General features: G+C 46.7%; 2 long non-coding RNA genes across 2 annotated transcripts; one reads left to right on the top strand and one right to left on the bottom strand.

Annotated features, from left to right (window-relative positions):
- Positions 1-3814: 3814 nt before the first annotated feature.
- LOC135241598 (uncharacterized) lies at positions 3815-13559 on the bottom strand. The gene is made up of 3 exons (XR_010326049.1): positions 13468-13559; positions 4726-4804; positions 3815-4371 (listed from the first exon to the last, which is right to left on the bottom strand). It is a non-coding gene; the product is annotated as an uncharacterized LOC135241598 (long non-coding RNA).
- Positions 13432-15442, top strand: LOC135241599 (uncharacterized). Its single transcript, XR_010326050.1, has 2 exons — positions 13432-13564; positions 14894-15442. It is a non-coding gene; the product is annotated as an uncharacterized LOC135241599 (long non-coding RNA).
- The last annotated feature ends 946 nt before the right edge of the window (positions 15443-16388 follow it).

Here is a 16388-nt window from a genome sequence, read left to right as displayed (position 1 = left end):
CATTTACATTCAAACACACACACACACACACACACACACAACATGTGTGAAGGAACGTCTGACATGATACAGTGCCGTAATGAAACCACATTACGGGATGCACTGAACTCAAGCTATAAAAGAATATATAGAAATGTATGTTTCATAAAAGAGATATAGCCTAAACGAATGTGGTAAAAAGACAGGAGAGAAACAGGTGTCTGACCTTTCCCCTGCTTTTATTCCGTATGTTATTGGGTTAATCTTATGATAGATACATAAACAGCAAACGGGGGGAATCCAGTCCCTGTCTCACAGACGAACGCCCTCTAGGTGCAGTGCTCCGGGCAAGACCAGGTGACTCAAGAGTCTAAATTGGATATTTTAATTTTGGGGAAAAAATAACATTTAAAAGATCTTTCTTTTATAGGTGTTTATAACAACAAAATGAAAACCGATAAAGAACACACATTACAAAAATAAACATTTTTTTTCAACATTCTGTGTCATATTGGGTGGCTGGAGATTACATTACTTGGGATGAATAGACCTCAACCGTTAATGGCGTTGATTGATGGCGTAAACCATTCCAATATTAAATGACAGAGAGAACTAAAAGCCTTCATTTGGGCAAATACGAAATGATATCGCAGTCTGGATCTACATGCAATCATTTATATGCCTTAACATTTAAAAAATGTAATTTCTTGCTGAAGGCAACATTTTTCATATTCGAAATCACAATCTGACAAAACAGAAAGTGTCAAGTTTGGGAAGTGAGTTTGTTTAATTAGGTAAAGCGCACGCTCTGACGCTTATTTCAGTCATGTAATGAAGCAGCATTCATTCAATACTTGTGGATTTATTTCCATTAATATTGCAACAGCCAGACAGACTGGAAAAGTTTCCGGCACCCTTTCACTTTAGAACGCTTTGGTTAGTGAGCAAACCGGATAATGCACTTAACTTTGGACCCACCCAAACCTGCCGTTTCCTGCGCCTTAACATGGAACTGCAATATAAAAACGTGTCAGAATGCATTTCTATAAATGGAATGCCACATGATAAAAAACAAGCCAGGGTCACCATTAGGAGATTATGTAATCCAGCATTTCCCCCCATTCTGCAAAACGGTAGCACTTCAATTGAGCAATAATAATAGGGAAATTTACATATTTCTTGGTGATAAAATTTTCTGCCTTTCTTCTTTATTTTCATTCAAGAATAGTTTAAAAAAAAGTCTAGGCCTTTTAAGAAAAGCTAAAATAAAATGCAGATGTCACAGATCAAACCATGACCGTCGGGGGCCCTGACCTCAAAGGAAGGGGGGAGGGAGGTGGGGGGGGGGGCTTATGGGAGGGGGCATTGAAGAATAGACAGAGGGAACATGAGGGCACATACTGAGCCCTGGGGTGAATGTGATCATCTGAAGAGCTTTGGGAGCTGAGCAGGAACGGGAGGCATTCTGGGTCAGGGATGTCATTGGGCCGGAATGCCAGACTTGTGTTTGGACCAGAGGAGCAGCCAGCTGGAGGCCGAGGGGTCAGGAGACTCAGGCACAGGCCAGGGCCGCTGGGGACAGGTGCTATAGTACTGTACCGGCCCCTGGACACCAGGGATCACACGCTCACTGGAGCACCGCCGCCTCCACAGAGCTCACTGTCCCAGCTCCCTGAGTATGTGTGTGTGTGAGTGTGTGTGTATGTGTGTGTGTGCGCCTGCGTGTGTGTGTGTCAGTGTGTGTGTGTATGAGTGTATGTGTCCCTGTGTGTGTGTGTGTCAGTGTGTGTGTGTATGAGTGTATGTGTCCCTGTGTGTGTCAGTGTGTGTGTGCCTGTGTGTCTGTGTGTGTGTGAGTGCATGTGCCAGTGTGTGTGTGCCAGTGTGTGTGTGCCTGTGTGTGCGTGTGTGTGCGTGCATGTGTGTATGAGTGTGTGAGTGTCTGTGTGTGAGTGCATAAGGGAATCCACTCAAACAACTGAGAACAATGGGGAGTTTCTCACACAAAGGGGATTACAAATCACTCCGTAGCCGGTAAGACAACCGGCACAAAAATCCCATGTAATCCCACTGTACGTTTTGCTTTGGAGTGTAGCAGAGACCATGGCGAGCAGACGGAGGAGGGGACCCTCCCCTTCACTTAATCTTAGAGTGGTTATTACAAGCTGGCCAAATGGCAGACGCGCACAGTAACCATCCCAGCCAACATTCGCACTGTGAAGAGCTTAACTCTGTCGAACGCATCCGGGATGGTGTTTACGTCAACTATCAGTGGCGCCTCCATCGTGTTAAACCTGCAGAGAGAGGGTGGGACCCTTAGAACCTTCTGGTAATTACAGGGGTAACGCACCCAGCTGGACACTGACGTCTAGCCCTCCTCACCTCAGACTCTGGGCTCAGGTTTGAATCTTGTTATGTGCTCGTTTAGCAGGCACCGTCATCCAAGGTATCGTACAAACATTTGTTAGATTTATTGTTTTATAATGCATTATTATATTACACAATATATTTTTAGGTATCCTGTGACTCAATCTTCTATGTGCTGCTTTCAGCGATTGAGTACATTTGTTACTATTTGAGTCCTCTATTGAAATTCTTCTGAGATACGCAACTTTTGCAATACTATAGGGATTATACAGTACCTCGCTCAAGAATTCAACAGCAATGCCCCTCCACAGGGCTAATTGCTAACTATTAATGGTTCAGCTCTCTGGTCTGTAGTGGCCTTCTGACCGGCCAGTTTGAACGAATGAGCCCTAAGCCTGCGCAGTGCTCAGTGTCTGAGCTCTGTTAGTCGTCCCGTTGCGCGCGTTAGCCTGACGGTGCACCACTGAAGATTCTCAGGTACTCCGTCAGCCCCGCGCCTCCTGGGACAGGCAGCCGCGGGGGGGAGGAGAGGCTGGGCGTCCCAGGGGACGCGCTAACATCCTGCAGATGCTCAGCAGAGTAAACACGCAGAGCGGACGCCGGCGCTCAGTGGGGTTCTCTCTCTCTTGACCTCTGAGAGACGCCCCATCCCGCCCCGCCCCGCAGAGTGACCCGACACGGCGCCGGTGTCTCTATCCCAAAACGCCATCGTTCGCTGGCTGGCACCGCGTGGCCTTGAGGGTAAGTGGTTATCTCTCTTTCCCTCTCTCTCTCCTTACAATAAAACTAAATTTATATAATGTAGGCTAGAATGTGAATGAACATCACTAGCAAAAACAAGGACTTTAAGTATTTAATCTCTCTCTCTCTCTCTCTTTCTCTCTCTCAATCCGAATTCAGGAGGGGGTTAAACTAATAGGACATCAAAGTGGCTTTCAAAGGACCCCCAGAATCAAACATTATTCTTTTATCTCCCAGGAAGTGGCGTAATCCCTTATATCTGAATAATGGATTAATTCTGCGGAGCTCGGAGTTCGCCAGCTCCTCAAGTGAAATTCACGAGTCAGACGGGAGATAGGACGGCCATGCCTGATTCAGCACACGGCAGAAATCCATCTTTCAGTGCAGGCGGAGACAAACTTATTGAATGACAAATTCAATCGCCATTATCTGAACCATTATCGCATCATTTATTTTGATGAAAGCAAAATTAAGTTTTAACCAATTTCCTTTAATGTGCACAAACGGACTCCCCAGGCTTCTCTGCAATAAAACAATGTATCACTAACCGAGTCAAAACCCACCACGAAAGGAAACACAATCATGTTTATCATGAACTGTCAATCATCTAATTAAGAAAGCCCTTCCTATTCTATGTCAAAGTATACTATCTCTGTTGCTGCTTTTCAATTATCTCTGATGTCCTAAAAGTTCCACACTTTTATTTGATCTTAAAACCGCAGCATTACGTATTCATGGTCTGTTAAAATGCAAATTGAGTTATCACACAGGCTCAGGTCTCCAACGGGCTGGTAATTAGCTGCTACATGTTAATGACTGGCTTCTTTTTGTAGGCCGTTTCATAAGTTTCCCTGTCTAATAGATGTGAGCTGCCAGACTGAGGGGCAGGGGGCAATTAAATTAAAATGTACAGTCGTATTGTACGTTTCATATTTTTTATTAATGTACTGCTATATTCACACTCCAATAAATGGACAACACAACATGGCAGAAATTATTCTTTAAGCAAAAAAAAAGAACAAATTAAAAATAAGTAAATTCTACAGAGAATCAATGAAAATCATTTGAAAACTTCACGTTTTGAATGAATTTCAGCTACCATTTATGGCACGCTAGTTTGATTGGTCCAAATGTATCATTGCTTAGCATCGGTGCTGGAACACCACTCTTCTCCAGCCCTGCTCAATTAATTTGAGCTCAATTACTGTACTTCTGCATCCGTTGACAGCAATGTGTCAGAAGTCCTTCGTAAAGTGAATGTACTGCTCACGGCCCCAGACGTTTCTGCCAAAAACAGAAGGGTGCTTTCATTATTATTCCGTAAATAAGCAGAGGCAGGAAGCTGTCTCAGCTGATTGCCCTTAAATAGTCCTTTAGTTGATTAATGCCCCTTAATCTGAACTGTCTGAACAACAAATAAATTACCTCTAATGTATTTTGCATTTAATTTGTTTAAGGGACACCAATTATCAAATAATTAGGACCCCATAAAATCTTCACAATCCATATTTTTATAAGTGAAAACACACATAAACCCATATATGTTCCTCACGTCTATATATGTCCCTCGTTAATAGAGCCTTGATAAATTGTGTTTAGGCAAAACATACAGTAATAGATGTTGGGGAACATATTTACTGTATATGTGGAGATGATTGAGTGCTTCATGCAAGCCAAAGTGGGTGGAGCCATCATACTCTGCCAAGCACCATCTTGTCTGAAGAAATCAAACAATATAAAACAATATAATTGGTTGAAACCAGACAAATCGTAGCATAGCTCCACCTAATGTGGGGTTCATTCAAGTCTACATACGTCAAAGTACTAATCATGCTACTACTTGTGAGCTTGTGTGGCCTACCACTTCGCGGCTGAGCAGTTCCTCCTCCTATATGTTTCCACTTCACAATAACAGCACTTGCAGTTCACTGGGGCAGCTCAAGCAGGGCAGAAATTTGACAAACTGACTTGTTGGAAAGGTGGCATCCTATGACAGCACCACATCGAATGTCACTGAGCTCTTCAGTACAACCCATACTGCCAACATCTGTCAATGGAGATTGGTGGTTGTGTGCTTAATTTTATGCACCTGTTAGCAATGGGTGTAGCTGACATAGCCAAAACCACTAATTAGAAGGGGTGTCCACATACTTTTGGAAATGTAACATGTACATGCTACGTTTCGAAAAGTATATCTTTTCTCTTTTTCTTTAATGGCTGCGTTTTTTTTTTTTTTTAGACGTACACACGGCACGCTTCACGAAAATGTTTCATTTCTGCAAGGTGAAAAAGGCACCAGAACAAAGGCAAACAAATGGCGTGCAAATTTGGCCCGCCTCCCTGCAGGCACCAGTGCCCTGCGTAGCGTGCTGCGACGACACGGCAGCCGCTTGGATTTGCCTGCGGCGCACTGTTCCGCAGGCTCTAATCAGAGAGGGCCGTCCGTCTGCCCGCCCGCCCCCCCGCCCCCGCTCCTCTCCAGACATTTCCCATTTAAATCGCAGCGTCGCGGGGGCACCGCCGAGCCTCCTCCGGCAGGAGAGGGGCAGGCAGGCGAGCGCTGACCCATCGCGGTGAGCGAGCAGATCTGACCGAAACGCGAGCGGACGTCCGGGCGGGGTCGTTCCCGAAAGTTGGCGGGCGGCTAAACCAATTTGCAGCGACGTGGGGGTGGGGGGGGGGGAGGCGGAGACTTGGTGATGAGATTATGCGCATATTTGTGTTCCCGAGCCCGGCTCGTCGCGCCCTCGTCTGACGTCAGCGTTTCTGAGGCTGATTAATGAGGGAGAGCGAGCAGCTCCTCAAAGCGCCCGGGCAGCCTGACGAGGAACAGCCCGTGGAAAAAACCAGCGGCAGGAATGTTTTTTTTCCCTGACACATTTTGTTGATGAGAGTAAATATTTATTTTCACATGGCTAAACAGCATTTCAAGGTCAACAAATGGGGGGGCATGGGAGGAGGGGTGCGAGGGGGGGGGGTGCAGGAGCTATGGAAAAGTACTGGGGATATGGGCACTCTGCAAAATGAGATTTCAGGCATTTAAAAACTAGAAAAGTAGTTACCTAGAGTAGCAATGCATTTGGGCACACAATAAATTAGGGTTTATAAACAGGCTTTCATACTTGCACTCTCTTTCACCCGCTACATGGAGCTTATTGCAGTGCCCCTTACTGGGGCCAGTGTGGGACGGTCCCGTAGGTATGGGAGGGTGCCCTGAATTCCCCACATTTATTTCTTGGAATCGCTCCCCAGCGCTGCTGCCCTCCCACCTCCACGCCCCTCACCAAAGCGCTCTGTTGTCGGCGGGACAGCACACGGTAACTCATCCCCGTTCCCCTTCCCTGGACCCATGCGCAGGGGTTTATTAAAATCTGGATGACTCACCCGTCCCGGACTAACCCGCCTCGTCTGCTCACCTGCGCCTCTTCGTCAGCAAACCGCCGCTGATTACTTTTTGGGATATACAAATTTGAGGAAGTTGCACCTCCACAAGCCTGAGTTATTAAATCACGCCCCCAGCCCAACCCCAGACCCCCCCACCCCTAACCCCCCTCCCCACACACACACACACACCACCCCGCCACCCGTCGAAATGAAGGGAGAGCGTTCGGTGAGCACGTCGGGGCAGACAGGCAGTAAGCCGCTGGCCAGGCCGGGGCTGTATTTAATATTCAGCCGGCACATGGAGGGGGGGAATAAATCAGTCTTCAGCTCCTCTGGGGGCACTTCATGTCCATATCAAAGGCACCGGCGGCCCACTTTCTTCTCCTCGTCTTCCTCGCCCCCCCCGACCGGGTGCGACAGATTGCTCGCTCTTGGCCAAGGCCAGCGAAAATAATTAAGGAGACAATACAGATGTCAGACTAAATCTTCTCTTCTACCATTAGAGATGACAAGTAGCACTGGATTTAGTGTACATAATGATTGTTGTTTCTCTCTCTCTCTCTCTCTCTCGTTTCTCGTCTTCTGTCCGCTTCTGTAGTTTAAGAAAAAAGTTCAGAAAAAAATGATATGGAAAATTCTAGATGAGTCAAACTTTTCTCAAACAAAAAAAGAACCAGCACATGTTGTAACTGACTTCAGTTTTGTAAACATGGTTCATGGAGCAGTAACATCGCCACGGGGTGTGGGGTGGAGGGTCATAGTCTCATCAGGCCAGAGCAGCTCCTCTGGTCAGTTGGGCACCTGCCAGCTGTCTGTAGACCTCCTCCTTCGGTGCAATGGCTGTGCAGATGTGCTGCTGTTCTGGACTGAGCGGTAAAAGGCAGCTGGCAGTACACGCTTCAGAGGGAAACGTGCTAGAGGACTTCGTGCCAACGAGATGGGCCTACAAATATGGCTGGAGAGTCGGAACTATGGGCTAAATGGCGGAATTAAATAAGTGGGGTTTTGAAGAGACAGGTCACTGAAGAGGTGGAGTCGTTGAGAGGTTTGGGGACTTAGGGTGTGGGGTGGGGAGCACAGGGTGTGGGACAGGGGTGGGGGCCTGTTGATCCTAAAACTGCATCCAGGCGTCCAGCTGCTAGAGAGTAAATACAAATTTTTAGCACCAGCCAGCCTCCCTGGGCTTAAAAGAAAATGATAATTAGCTCAGACTGAAAATAAATGGCAAATAGCTCCCAGCCTCCGCAGGAACACTTAACTCTGGCCTGCCACTGTCTGCGCGTCTGCTGGGGGGAGAACACATGAGCCCCCTGAAAACCACGACCGCGGCGCGATCAATCGTGGACCGTTCCTGCAGAGCCCGAAAAACGATGTTCAGTTTAAGCTGCCCCAGAGTTCTGGAGGAGATTTTTGCTTTGTGTTAACCTGGGTCTGGGACACGGGCATACGGTCTGACACTGTAGAGTGCGGTGGACATTAACCCACCCAACCACAGCTGATCAACCGTGGATCATTTATGCAGCCCGAAAAACTGTGTTCAGTTAAAGCAGCTCAAGAGGATATTAGAACAATTACACTGCTGTGGAGAATGACAGCACGATACAGAGCAGCAATGGGAGGCGACGCACGGCGGGATTTCAATTTCGACGGATGAGATCCCTGCGATGAAGCTGCGGAAAGCACAACGTGTTTATTTCACAGGTAACTGCCGATTACAGACGGCGGCTCATAGCTAGCCGTGTGTCGCGGGGTCTCCCACCTCTTGCCACAGGCCCCATTACATGGCTGCCACCCCATGCTGCATGTAGCGCTGATAAAACAAGACCAGGTCAAAACCTAGTATATGGCTGGACTTAACACACGTGATCCGGGCGACCAATGGTGTAAGTTCACAACTCGGCCGATCAATGGTGTAACTTCATCACTCACTCAGTCAGTCAGTCAGTCACAGACATTCGCGTTTGTAGGGCTGGCCCCGCTGTTGCGGTCCAGCCAAAAACTCTGAAACTGAGACTAGAGTTGCTACTGCTCCAGAAGGATGGCAGTGTAGCATAACGGTGAGGGAACTGAGCCTGCAGCTTCAAGGTTGCATGCTTGATTCCCAGGTGGAACAGAGCTGTTGTACCCTCACGCAAGATAATTAACACAAATTGCTTCGGTTAAAATCCAGCTGTATAAATTGTTTGTAAAAAGAATACAAGATATGTAATCAGCTAAATGCCTCAGATGTAAATGTTTCGGTTATAGTGGAAGACACATGCAGGCTAAAGATAGGATTTAGAGTAAACTGACACCCTAGCCCAGGGCTGCCCAACCCTGTTCCTGGAGATCGACCAGAGCGTAAGCTTTCACTCTAGTCCTAACACACCTCATTCAACAGCTAGGGATCTCATTGAGCTGCTCATTAGTAGAATCAGGTGTGCCAAATTAGGGATGAAATGAAAGCCCACAGGACGGTAGATCTCCAGGAACAGAGTTTGGAAGCCCTGCTATAAACAATTATCTTCTTCCTGTTGAACTAAAAAAGAAACATGCAAAGTAAACCTTTTCAACTTCCACTACACTCATGGCAATCTGTTCCTCCTGTCAAGTTCAAGGGAACAATTATTTGTTAGGAGATGCCTTTAGGGTTCCTTACAAAGATGGCTCTTTTGATCCATTTATACAACAGAAGCAGTTAATCACAGACGTGTGCTCAAGACCACACTGGTGATAAGCTACTCCAGATTCCAGCCTTCTTTCAACATAGACGAGAAAATCTTTTCAGTTACACTTTCTCCTCCCTGGTACATAACCACCAACTGTGCCCTCTGTTTCCGCTGTGCCCTCCGTACCCCGCCAAGTGTGCTGCAGCTCAGCTCTGCCCATCAGGACAGACGGGGAGGGAAGAACAGGGCTTTGCCTGTGCGACAGTGCAGACGCAGAAGCTGAGACAGTGCGATTGTGCACGAGGACAGAGGCAGCATCAGGAACTGAGATTAACTGCGCATCGGCACAGAGAAACATCTGCTACAGGCTTTGACTGTGTTAGGGACCAAGGGGCAAAAACTGGGCTTCGTTTTGGAAGCTCACTTCCTGGTGATTTTGAGAGATGTTGCTCACTAGTGCCAGAACGATTGGCTCCAGTATAGGACTTTAAGCCAACTATTTCAATGTAAGTCAATAGCAACAATAAAGTCAAAATAAGGCAATCATTTTTTGTAGTCACAATAGGTGTTTCTTCTTCATCTAATGTCTTCCATGTGCTGGTTTGTTAAGCTATTGTGTTATTTGGATGAGATTGTAATATTTTGAGGACAAATCAGGGACAGTTTACGTCACTGCCAAGTCACTGTATCTCACACGATTAGTGGACGACCCAGACTTGGCCAAACTTCAAGCCCATATAAGGGTCCCCCCTTTTCCCTACTGCGTGATCTCTGGCTCCAATTTGTACAACATGGCAGCACCCAAAAACTGCACTTCCACGGTTACAAAGCGCTTTTCACCAAGCCAATGGAAAGTCAATAGGTGACGTCACAGTGACTTGGTCGATAATTTTTATGCAGTCTATGGTCGAGATGCAATGGTGCGTGGCGGGGAACAGAACTTGACTGCGCAGATGTTTATGGCAGGAGCTCTGATACGAGCCGCAGGGTCAGCTCATTATAGCCAGAGTGGGCAGAGAGCGCCGTGGGGAAATCGCACAGACGGGACGCAGTGCAGTCACTGGCCTTCGTCAGGGCAGCGCAGTTTGGCTCACGAATCAGACACTGGCATTAAAGGTGAGGTAATGCACATGAGTCACAGACATCAGCCCAAGAGGCAACAGGGCATGTCCGCAAACTGCCAGCAAAAAACAGGGTGAGTAAACCTGCGGGTTAACACTTAGCGGTAAAGAAAGAGAGAGAGAGAGAGAGAGTGTGTGTGTGAACACTTCTCTTTTTCTCTTTTATTTTTGTTTTAAAAATAAAATATAAATAACGAAGCAAGAAACACTCCATTTCTGAAATGAAGTTTGAACAGTGCAGCAGCTCATAAGCATAGATGTACTGTAGTTCCCTGTCTGTACCATGGATTGTTAAGTCTGTGAATAGCAGACATTTTCTCATGAAAAGGGCAAAGAGTAGCACTGTGTGGCCTGTGGGGTGGAAAATCCTGGCTGGCTAGCAGGCCGGTGCAGTGGAGCAGCGCGTGCTCCAGCAGCCATGGGGGTGCGTTTGGAGGTGGATCGACAGGCCTAATCACCTAATCCAAACTGTGGAACAGAACTGTGTGGGGAGGATTGGATAAAAATGAACAGGGTAAAGAAACCAGGCCGGGCCTGGACAGTGGTACGGCCCACAAGGCCAGCTGTTTCTTCGGTTGACTGAGGTGCGCAGCCCCTAGTGTGTCCGGCGGGCTGCGGCGCTACCCTCTCCTCTCCGAACTGGAAGACACGCCCAGGTTACGGCTATTTTCAGCACTGCCCTTTCCTTACAGTGGCCTTGGATACTGAAAACAACAATGTCACTGCACTATTTTAAGTTAATGTTCCTAACTAAGAAAACACTTGCACTTCAAGGAAGGGCGCTGCTGGGAGAGGTAAATCTATAATCAAGGTCATTTGCAAGACAGGCTAGCGCTCGAGGGAGTTCAATCACCAACAAAAGCAACAGCTAAAATAGCCTGTTCCTCTGTCTTACTGTCCCTGTGCTATTTAAGTCATTAAAAAAACATTAAACACTGAGTGAACTTTGGGAAATTCAGTTTACATTCTCCTTTCAACAAGAGTGCCAAACTGAATTTTGTGGTTTTCGCTCACCATACAAATGATATGTTCTTGGAAGAGGCCCTGTCATATTTCTTTGGGCAAGTGGAAAACTGTTCCTGTTTTAGGTGCAAGTTGATGGTATCCACAAGTGGTGCAGAATCTAAAGCCCACCGGGAGTTCAAAATTGTGAATCATAAATCTATGACGTAGACTACGATCAACTATAGTTGATGTAAAACACAGTTTTGTCTTAATCACTCACAGAATGCACCATTTTGCACCAATTATTTTGGGATAAAATGAAGCCTTTACAATCCTATCACTAGTGATCAACCACCCTTTTCCAACACGGCGGGTGTCGGCAGTCTTGTTCAGAGAAGATTCTTTGGTGGTGGGGTAATATCAGGCACGTGATTGGCTGAAATTGTGACCTCATCAATCACCTCAGAACTGACAGAGGAGACAGAAAAAAAAATCCATATCTGTGGCAAAGCAACTAGGATGACCTTTGAGGGGAAATCCCCACCCAATAGTCTGTGAGCAGAAGAGTTTCAGCTAAAGCAATCTAACCACCATTTTATTCACCATGCTACATCTCCAGTTGCTCCACATAGCTGATCTAGCAGGAATGACCTCAGCAATGAAAAACAATCAAATTCAGACAAATCTGATTTTCCATATCACATTATGAGAATCATAAATGTGCTCAGCTAGTTCTACATTTTAATTATGAAAATAAGCTATGCGTTTGAAAATCATATAACTGACTGCAGCTGATTTGCCAGGTATACATTTGATAGTCTCTGGATACATTTCTAAAATGTATCGGAAAGTCACCCTTTAAAGCAGCTTTGATTTTGAACAAAATATTCTTTGGTGGGGTAATATCAAGCATGTGATTGGCTCAAATCAGGGTGCAGCTGCGATTGTGATTGTGACCTCATCAATTGAGATGCGCTATCCTGCAGGCATTTCCTTTCAAAAACGTTTCATCTGAAACTTCATATGCCCGCAAGGTGTTGTAGAAAACCCATCATCAGCTCATGTGAAAGGTGGCAAAGTGGTGAGAGATTGTGGAAAAACTACAATGGTGATAATTATGGAGACTACAGATAGCCTGAATCATGGGAAATAAAACTGGGGGTTTTCCAGTTCTAAAGAAAGGAAAATGTATTTGAATGAATTAGTTATGATTACAGCTCCACACAGAGCAGACAGGAGGTATGAAATATTTAAAAAATAGCAACAGCACAGTAGGTATAAAAGGTTGGGCTGGACTACAACTGATAATACACTGGCTGAATATACAAACAGCAAATTTGACAGATTGTATATGTTAATGTGAAAATCCCATACATCATGATGCTAATACCCTTTCAGCGGCGAGCTCTTAAATTTATTGCTACACTTCACTTAATTTGCCTTGGACCCAGAGGTAGGAACATCCGGTGGGAAAATTAATAAAGATCAGTTAGCATCCTGACCACTCAAGCATTCATGTAGCCACAAAACCACAGTAGACTGCACACGCCCTCTTTCTTCGCACAAATGCCCATCTAGCTTCACAAGGTTAACACACGCAGGGAAGTGTGTTCTCTCTCTCTCCCTCCCATGTACGCACGCGCGCACGCACACACCCATGCACACACCAGCAAGCGTAAATATATATTAAGCAATACTGTAAGCAGGCATCGTCAGCTCATTTCAATGTAATATAGCCCATAAAAAATAAAATAAAAGCACCTAACTTTATATGTATGTGTTTTTGGGAAATAGAATGCAATTTTATATCCCCCTTATCTTCACATTATTTAAAGTTATTTTTAAAAGAATGAGAAAACCACTTACTGTAATAATGTAACAGGCTAACACAAGATATTTACTGCAGAAGGAAAAAAAGGAATTACCTTCTTTTACAATACAGCATTCCAAGAGACACCTTGAACAATCTGGGAACATGCAAGGGAATCCATCCCTATCTCACCATGGTAACCAACACCTTGCTACAGGCAAAGAGACAGAAAAAAAGCACACGGCAGCAGCCCAGGGAACGGAATTCAATCTATTGCCATGGCTCCCGGCGCCAAGGCGACCAGAAGCTTTCAGCCAGCGGACCAATTCATTTGGCTGTGCACGAGACCCCACCGGAGATACAACCCACAATCGCTGCTCTTTTCGTCCTCCCCTCCGCTTTCTATTACCGCATCCTTTGCCGCGCGTGTGATGTGAAGAAATAACCGTTAAGGAGGAATACCGGGACTCACCGTGCGTTCTCCACTGGCAGAGACAGGTGGCTGTGCGAACACGAAAGATACGGCTGGAGGATTTCCCGAAGGTGCTCAGGCAACGTTGGCCGGTCCGGTACGTGCAGACGGTAGCAGCACCACCAGCAGCGAATGAGAAGGAGGGGGAGAAAAAAAATCGGAAAGCAGCTGAGGGGGTAGCTTCTCTGAGCCAGGCGCATTACATCATGGTTTCTACTGAGCTGCAGCTGGTGGGGTGGGGGGGAGTTGGGGGGGTTTGGGGGAGGTCCTTGCCCTGGAGCGTGCTACTGCAACCAGTGGGGTCTTCCCACCTCACAATCCACAGATAGACTATGTATCTCAGACTGCGTATACCTGTGTGTGTCTGTGTGTACGCACGCACGTGAAATTGTATGACTGTAAGTGCATATATTCATGTGTCCAAGCAGATGTTTATTGGGGTGTGTGTGTACGTGTGTATGTGTATGCATCTGTGCACACGTGTGTGAGCGTGCATTCTGTGCAAGAGAATATGATGCGTCTATTAAACATGCATGTTGCACACAACGCTTAGCTAAATCAGACCCATTCACTTAATTATGCATTCTGCAAACTAGACATCCGGTATGGATTTTTTTTCTTTCAGAGGGGGAGAGTCTAAAGAAAAATGGTGATAGAAACAAGCTATGCTCAAATTAGGCCCTCTCCAGCTGCCCCTCATTAATTTCCATCTCCAACGCACGAGAAGATTTAGGCGTTCCAGCTGAACCTGCTTTATCAGGTGGTTGTTTTCCGCCTTATCGCACAGCTTTTAGCCGGAGCCGAGCGCTGTCTGTTTGCCGAGAGATTTGTTTTATTTTTTTGTGGGGAGATGCGGCGTCCCTCAGCGCGGCAGGAAAAAAAACAAAAAAAAACACAATCTCTCTCTGTTTGGCCCCGCAGATTCACAGACACTGACGCTTGATTATGATTAATTATCCGCTCGTTTCACACTTTACAGACGTCCCCCTGATTGGGATTCATAAATCAGGCCTTTATTACGGTGACAGCGGCCAGTCCCTCTGGCCTCCGGGGACCCCGGCGAATGAGACGCCTCTCTGTCACAGCCGCGGGGCTTCGGGGGCCTTGCCCGCTCCGGCGCGGCCCAAAGGGCGTGGGCTCCACCGCCGTTGTGCCAGAGCGGCTATGGCGGCAGTCTCAGTGCGCGTATGGCCCTGTGGGCCCAGCCTTTCCGCGCACGCGTTTGTGTCATATCGGCTAAACATGCGGGCATGAAAGCTGGCAGCAGGCTTTCTAATCTTCCCCTGGCCCGGCTTTGATGGTGCAAAAAGCCAGCGCAACAGACGTAATCAGCTGGCACAGAGATTGATGTTTGGGAGCAGGGCAAGCTCCTCAAAAGGTGGTTCCACTGAGGCTGGTGTTTTCGTAACTTTTTTTTTCTTTCCAGAAGCTCCTGATTGTCTGGTCAGTCAGAGCACCTGGATCTACATAGAGTGACATCATGTGACCACTGTCCCCATGCCCCCTGGTGAGCAGTACTGATGACAGTGGAGTTCGGATCATGTGTCTTCACTGAGATGTGTGTCTCTTTCTCTCTCTCTCTCTGTCTCTCTCTAACACACACACACACACACACACACACATTGTTCCCTGACAGATCCTCACTGAGATGTGTTTCTCCAGTTGTAAAGCTGTTGAAATAAGAGAAAGCTGGCCCTGCTCTGAAGCTACAGGAGGGCCCAGCAGAGCAGAGTGGTGCTTAAGGAATGGGGTGTGCACTCAGAGGGGTCGATGTTCCCATTGTTGTTGCACCCTTGAGTAATGAACCTGACGTTCTGTAGTGGGTGTCCTGCCGTATGGCGAGATAGTGTGGTGCAGTCCACCCATGTACAAACCCCCCTTCCCCCCTCCATGGCACTTTCTGTATGTCATGCTGTCTCTGTCTGTATTCCCTCTGCTTTCCCCATCGAATAAAGTGAATAAACTGAAAAATGCACATGGTGGGTTGACTGCTTGGTGTCTGACATTTTAAAAAATGTAAATGTCCTCCTGTATGATAATCGGTAGACATGCACATTGGTTATGAACAGGACACCTGCTGAGGAAACACAATTGTGACAAATTAAACCAAGACTGCAGCTGAATATAGTAACCCTTCCTACCGTTCTAACTATGCAGTACATTGAGGGAGACTTTCAATCAGGCACTTTCAATTTGGCACTATGATAATGAAAAAAGCCCCACGAAGAATCACCGGGACTGTGTAAAATCTGTGGCGAAACCGCAAACATGACAAAGTTATAAAATATGACAAAGCAGTTTCTCTTTTCCTCTTTTCTACGTTTATGCATAAATCGTTGCCTTTTTTTAACTCAATCATATTTTTAGCAGATGTCTGCCTCATGAAGAGGAGGCATAAAAAATGAATTGTCAAAACCACCCTCGAATGAAAGAGAAAATATGAAAAACAGAGGAGGCCTTGTGTGTCTTGATAAGTGTGACAGACACTGAGCCGAATCAGACTCGAGCCTTTTTGTTAGCTTCCCCGGCCCAGACATTCCGAAAGGGAACGTCGCTTGTGTTCCCCGAGGCCTGCGAGAATGCAGAGCTGATCCAGGATCTAACTGTTTGTCAGCTCTTCTCTGAGGGGAATGGAGTGGTAGGGAGAGGGAGTTTCTCAGTGTAAACACTATGCAGGACAGAGACCACGCAGGACAGAGACTATGCAGGACAGAGACCACGCAGGACAGAGACTACGCAGGACAGAGACCACGCAGGACAGAGACCACGCAGGACAGAGACTATGCAGGACAGAGACCACGCAGGACAGAGACTACGCAGGACAGAGACCACGCAGGACAGAGACCACGCAGGACAGAGACCACGCAGGACAGAGACCATGCAGGACAGAGACTACGCAGGACAGAGACCATGCAGGACAG

This window comes from Anguilla rostrata, chromosome 16, assembly GCF_018555375.3.
Source record: "Anguilla rostrata isolate EN2019 chromosome 16, ASM1855537v3, whole genome shotgun sequence".
Taxonomy (NCBI): Eukaryota; Metazoa; Chordata; class Actinopteri; order Anguilliformes; family Anguillidae; genus Anguilla; species Anguilla rostrata.
The sequence above is the reverse complement of the archived record's forward strand: the minus strand, read 5'-3'. Positions and strand labels throughout refer to the sequence as shown.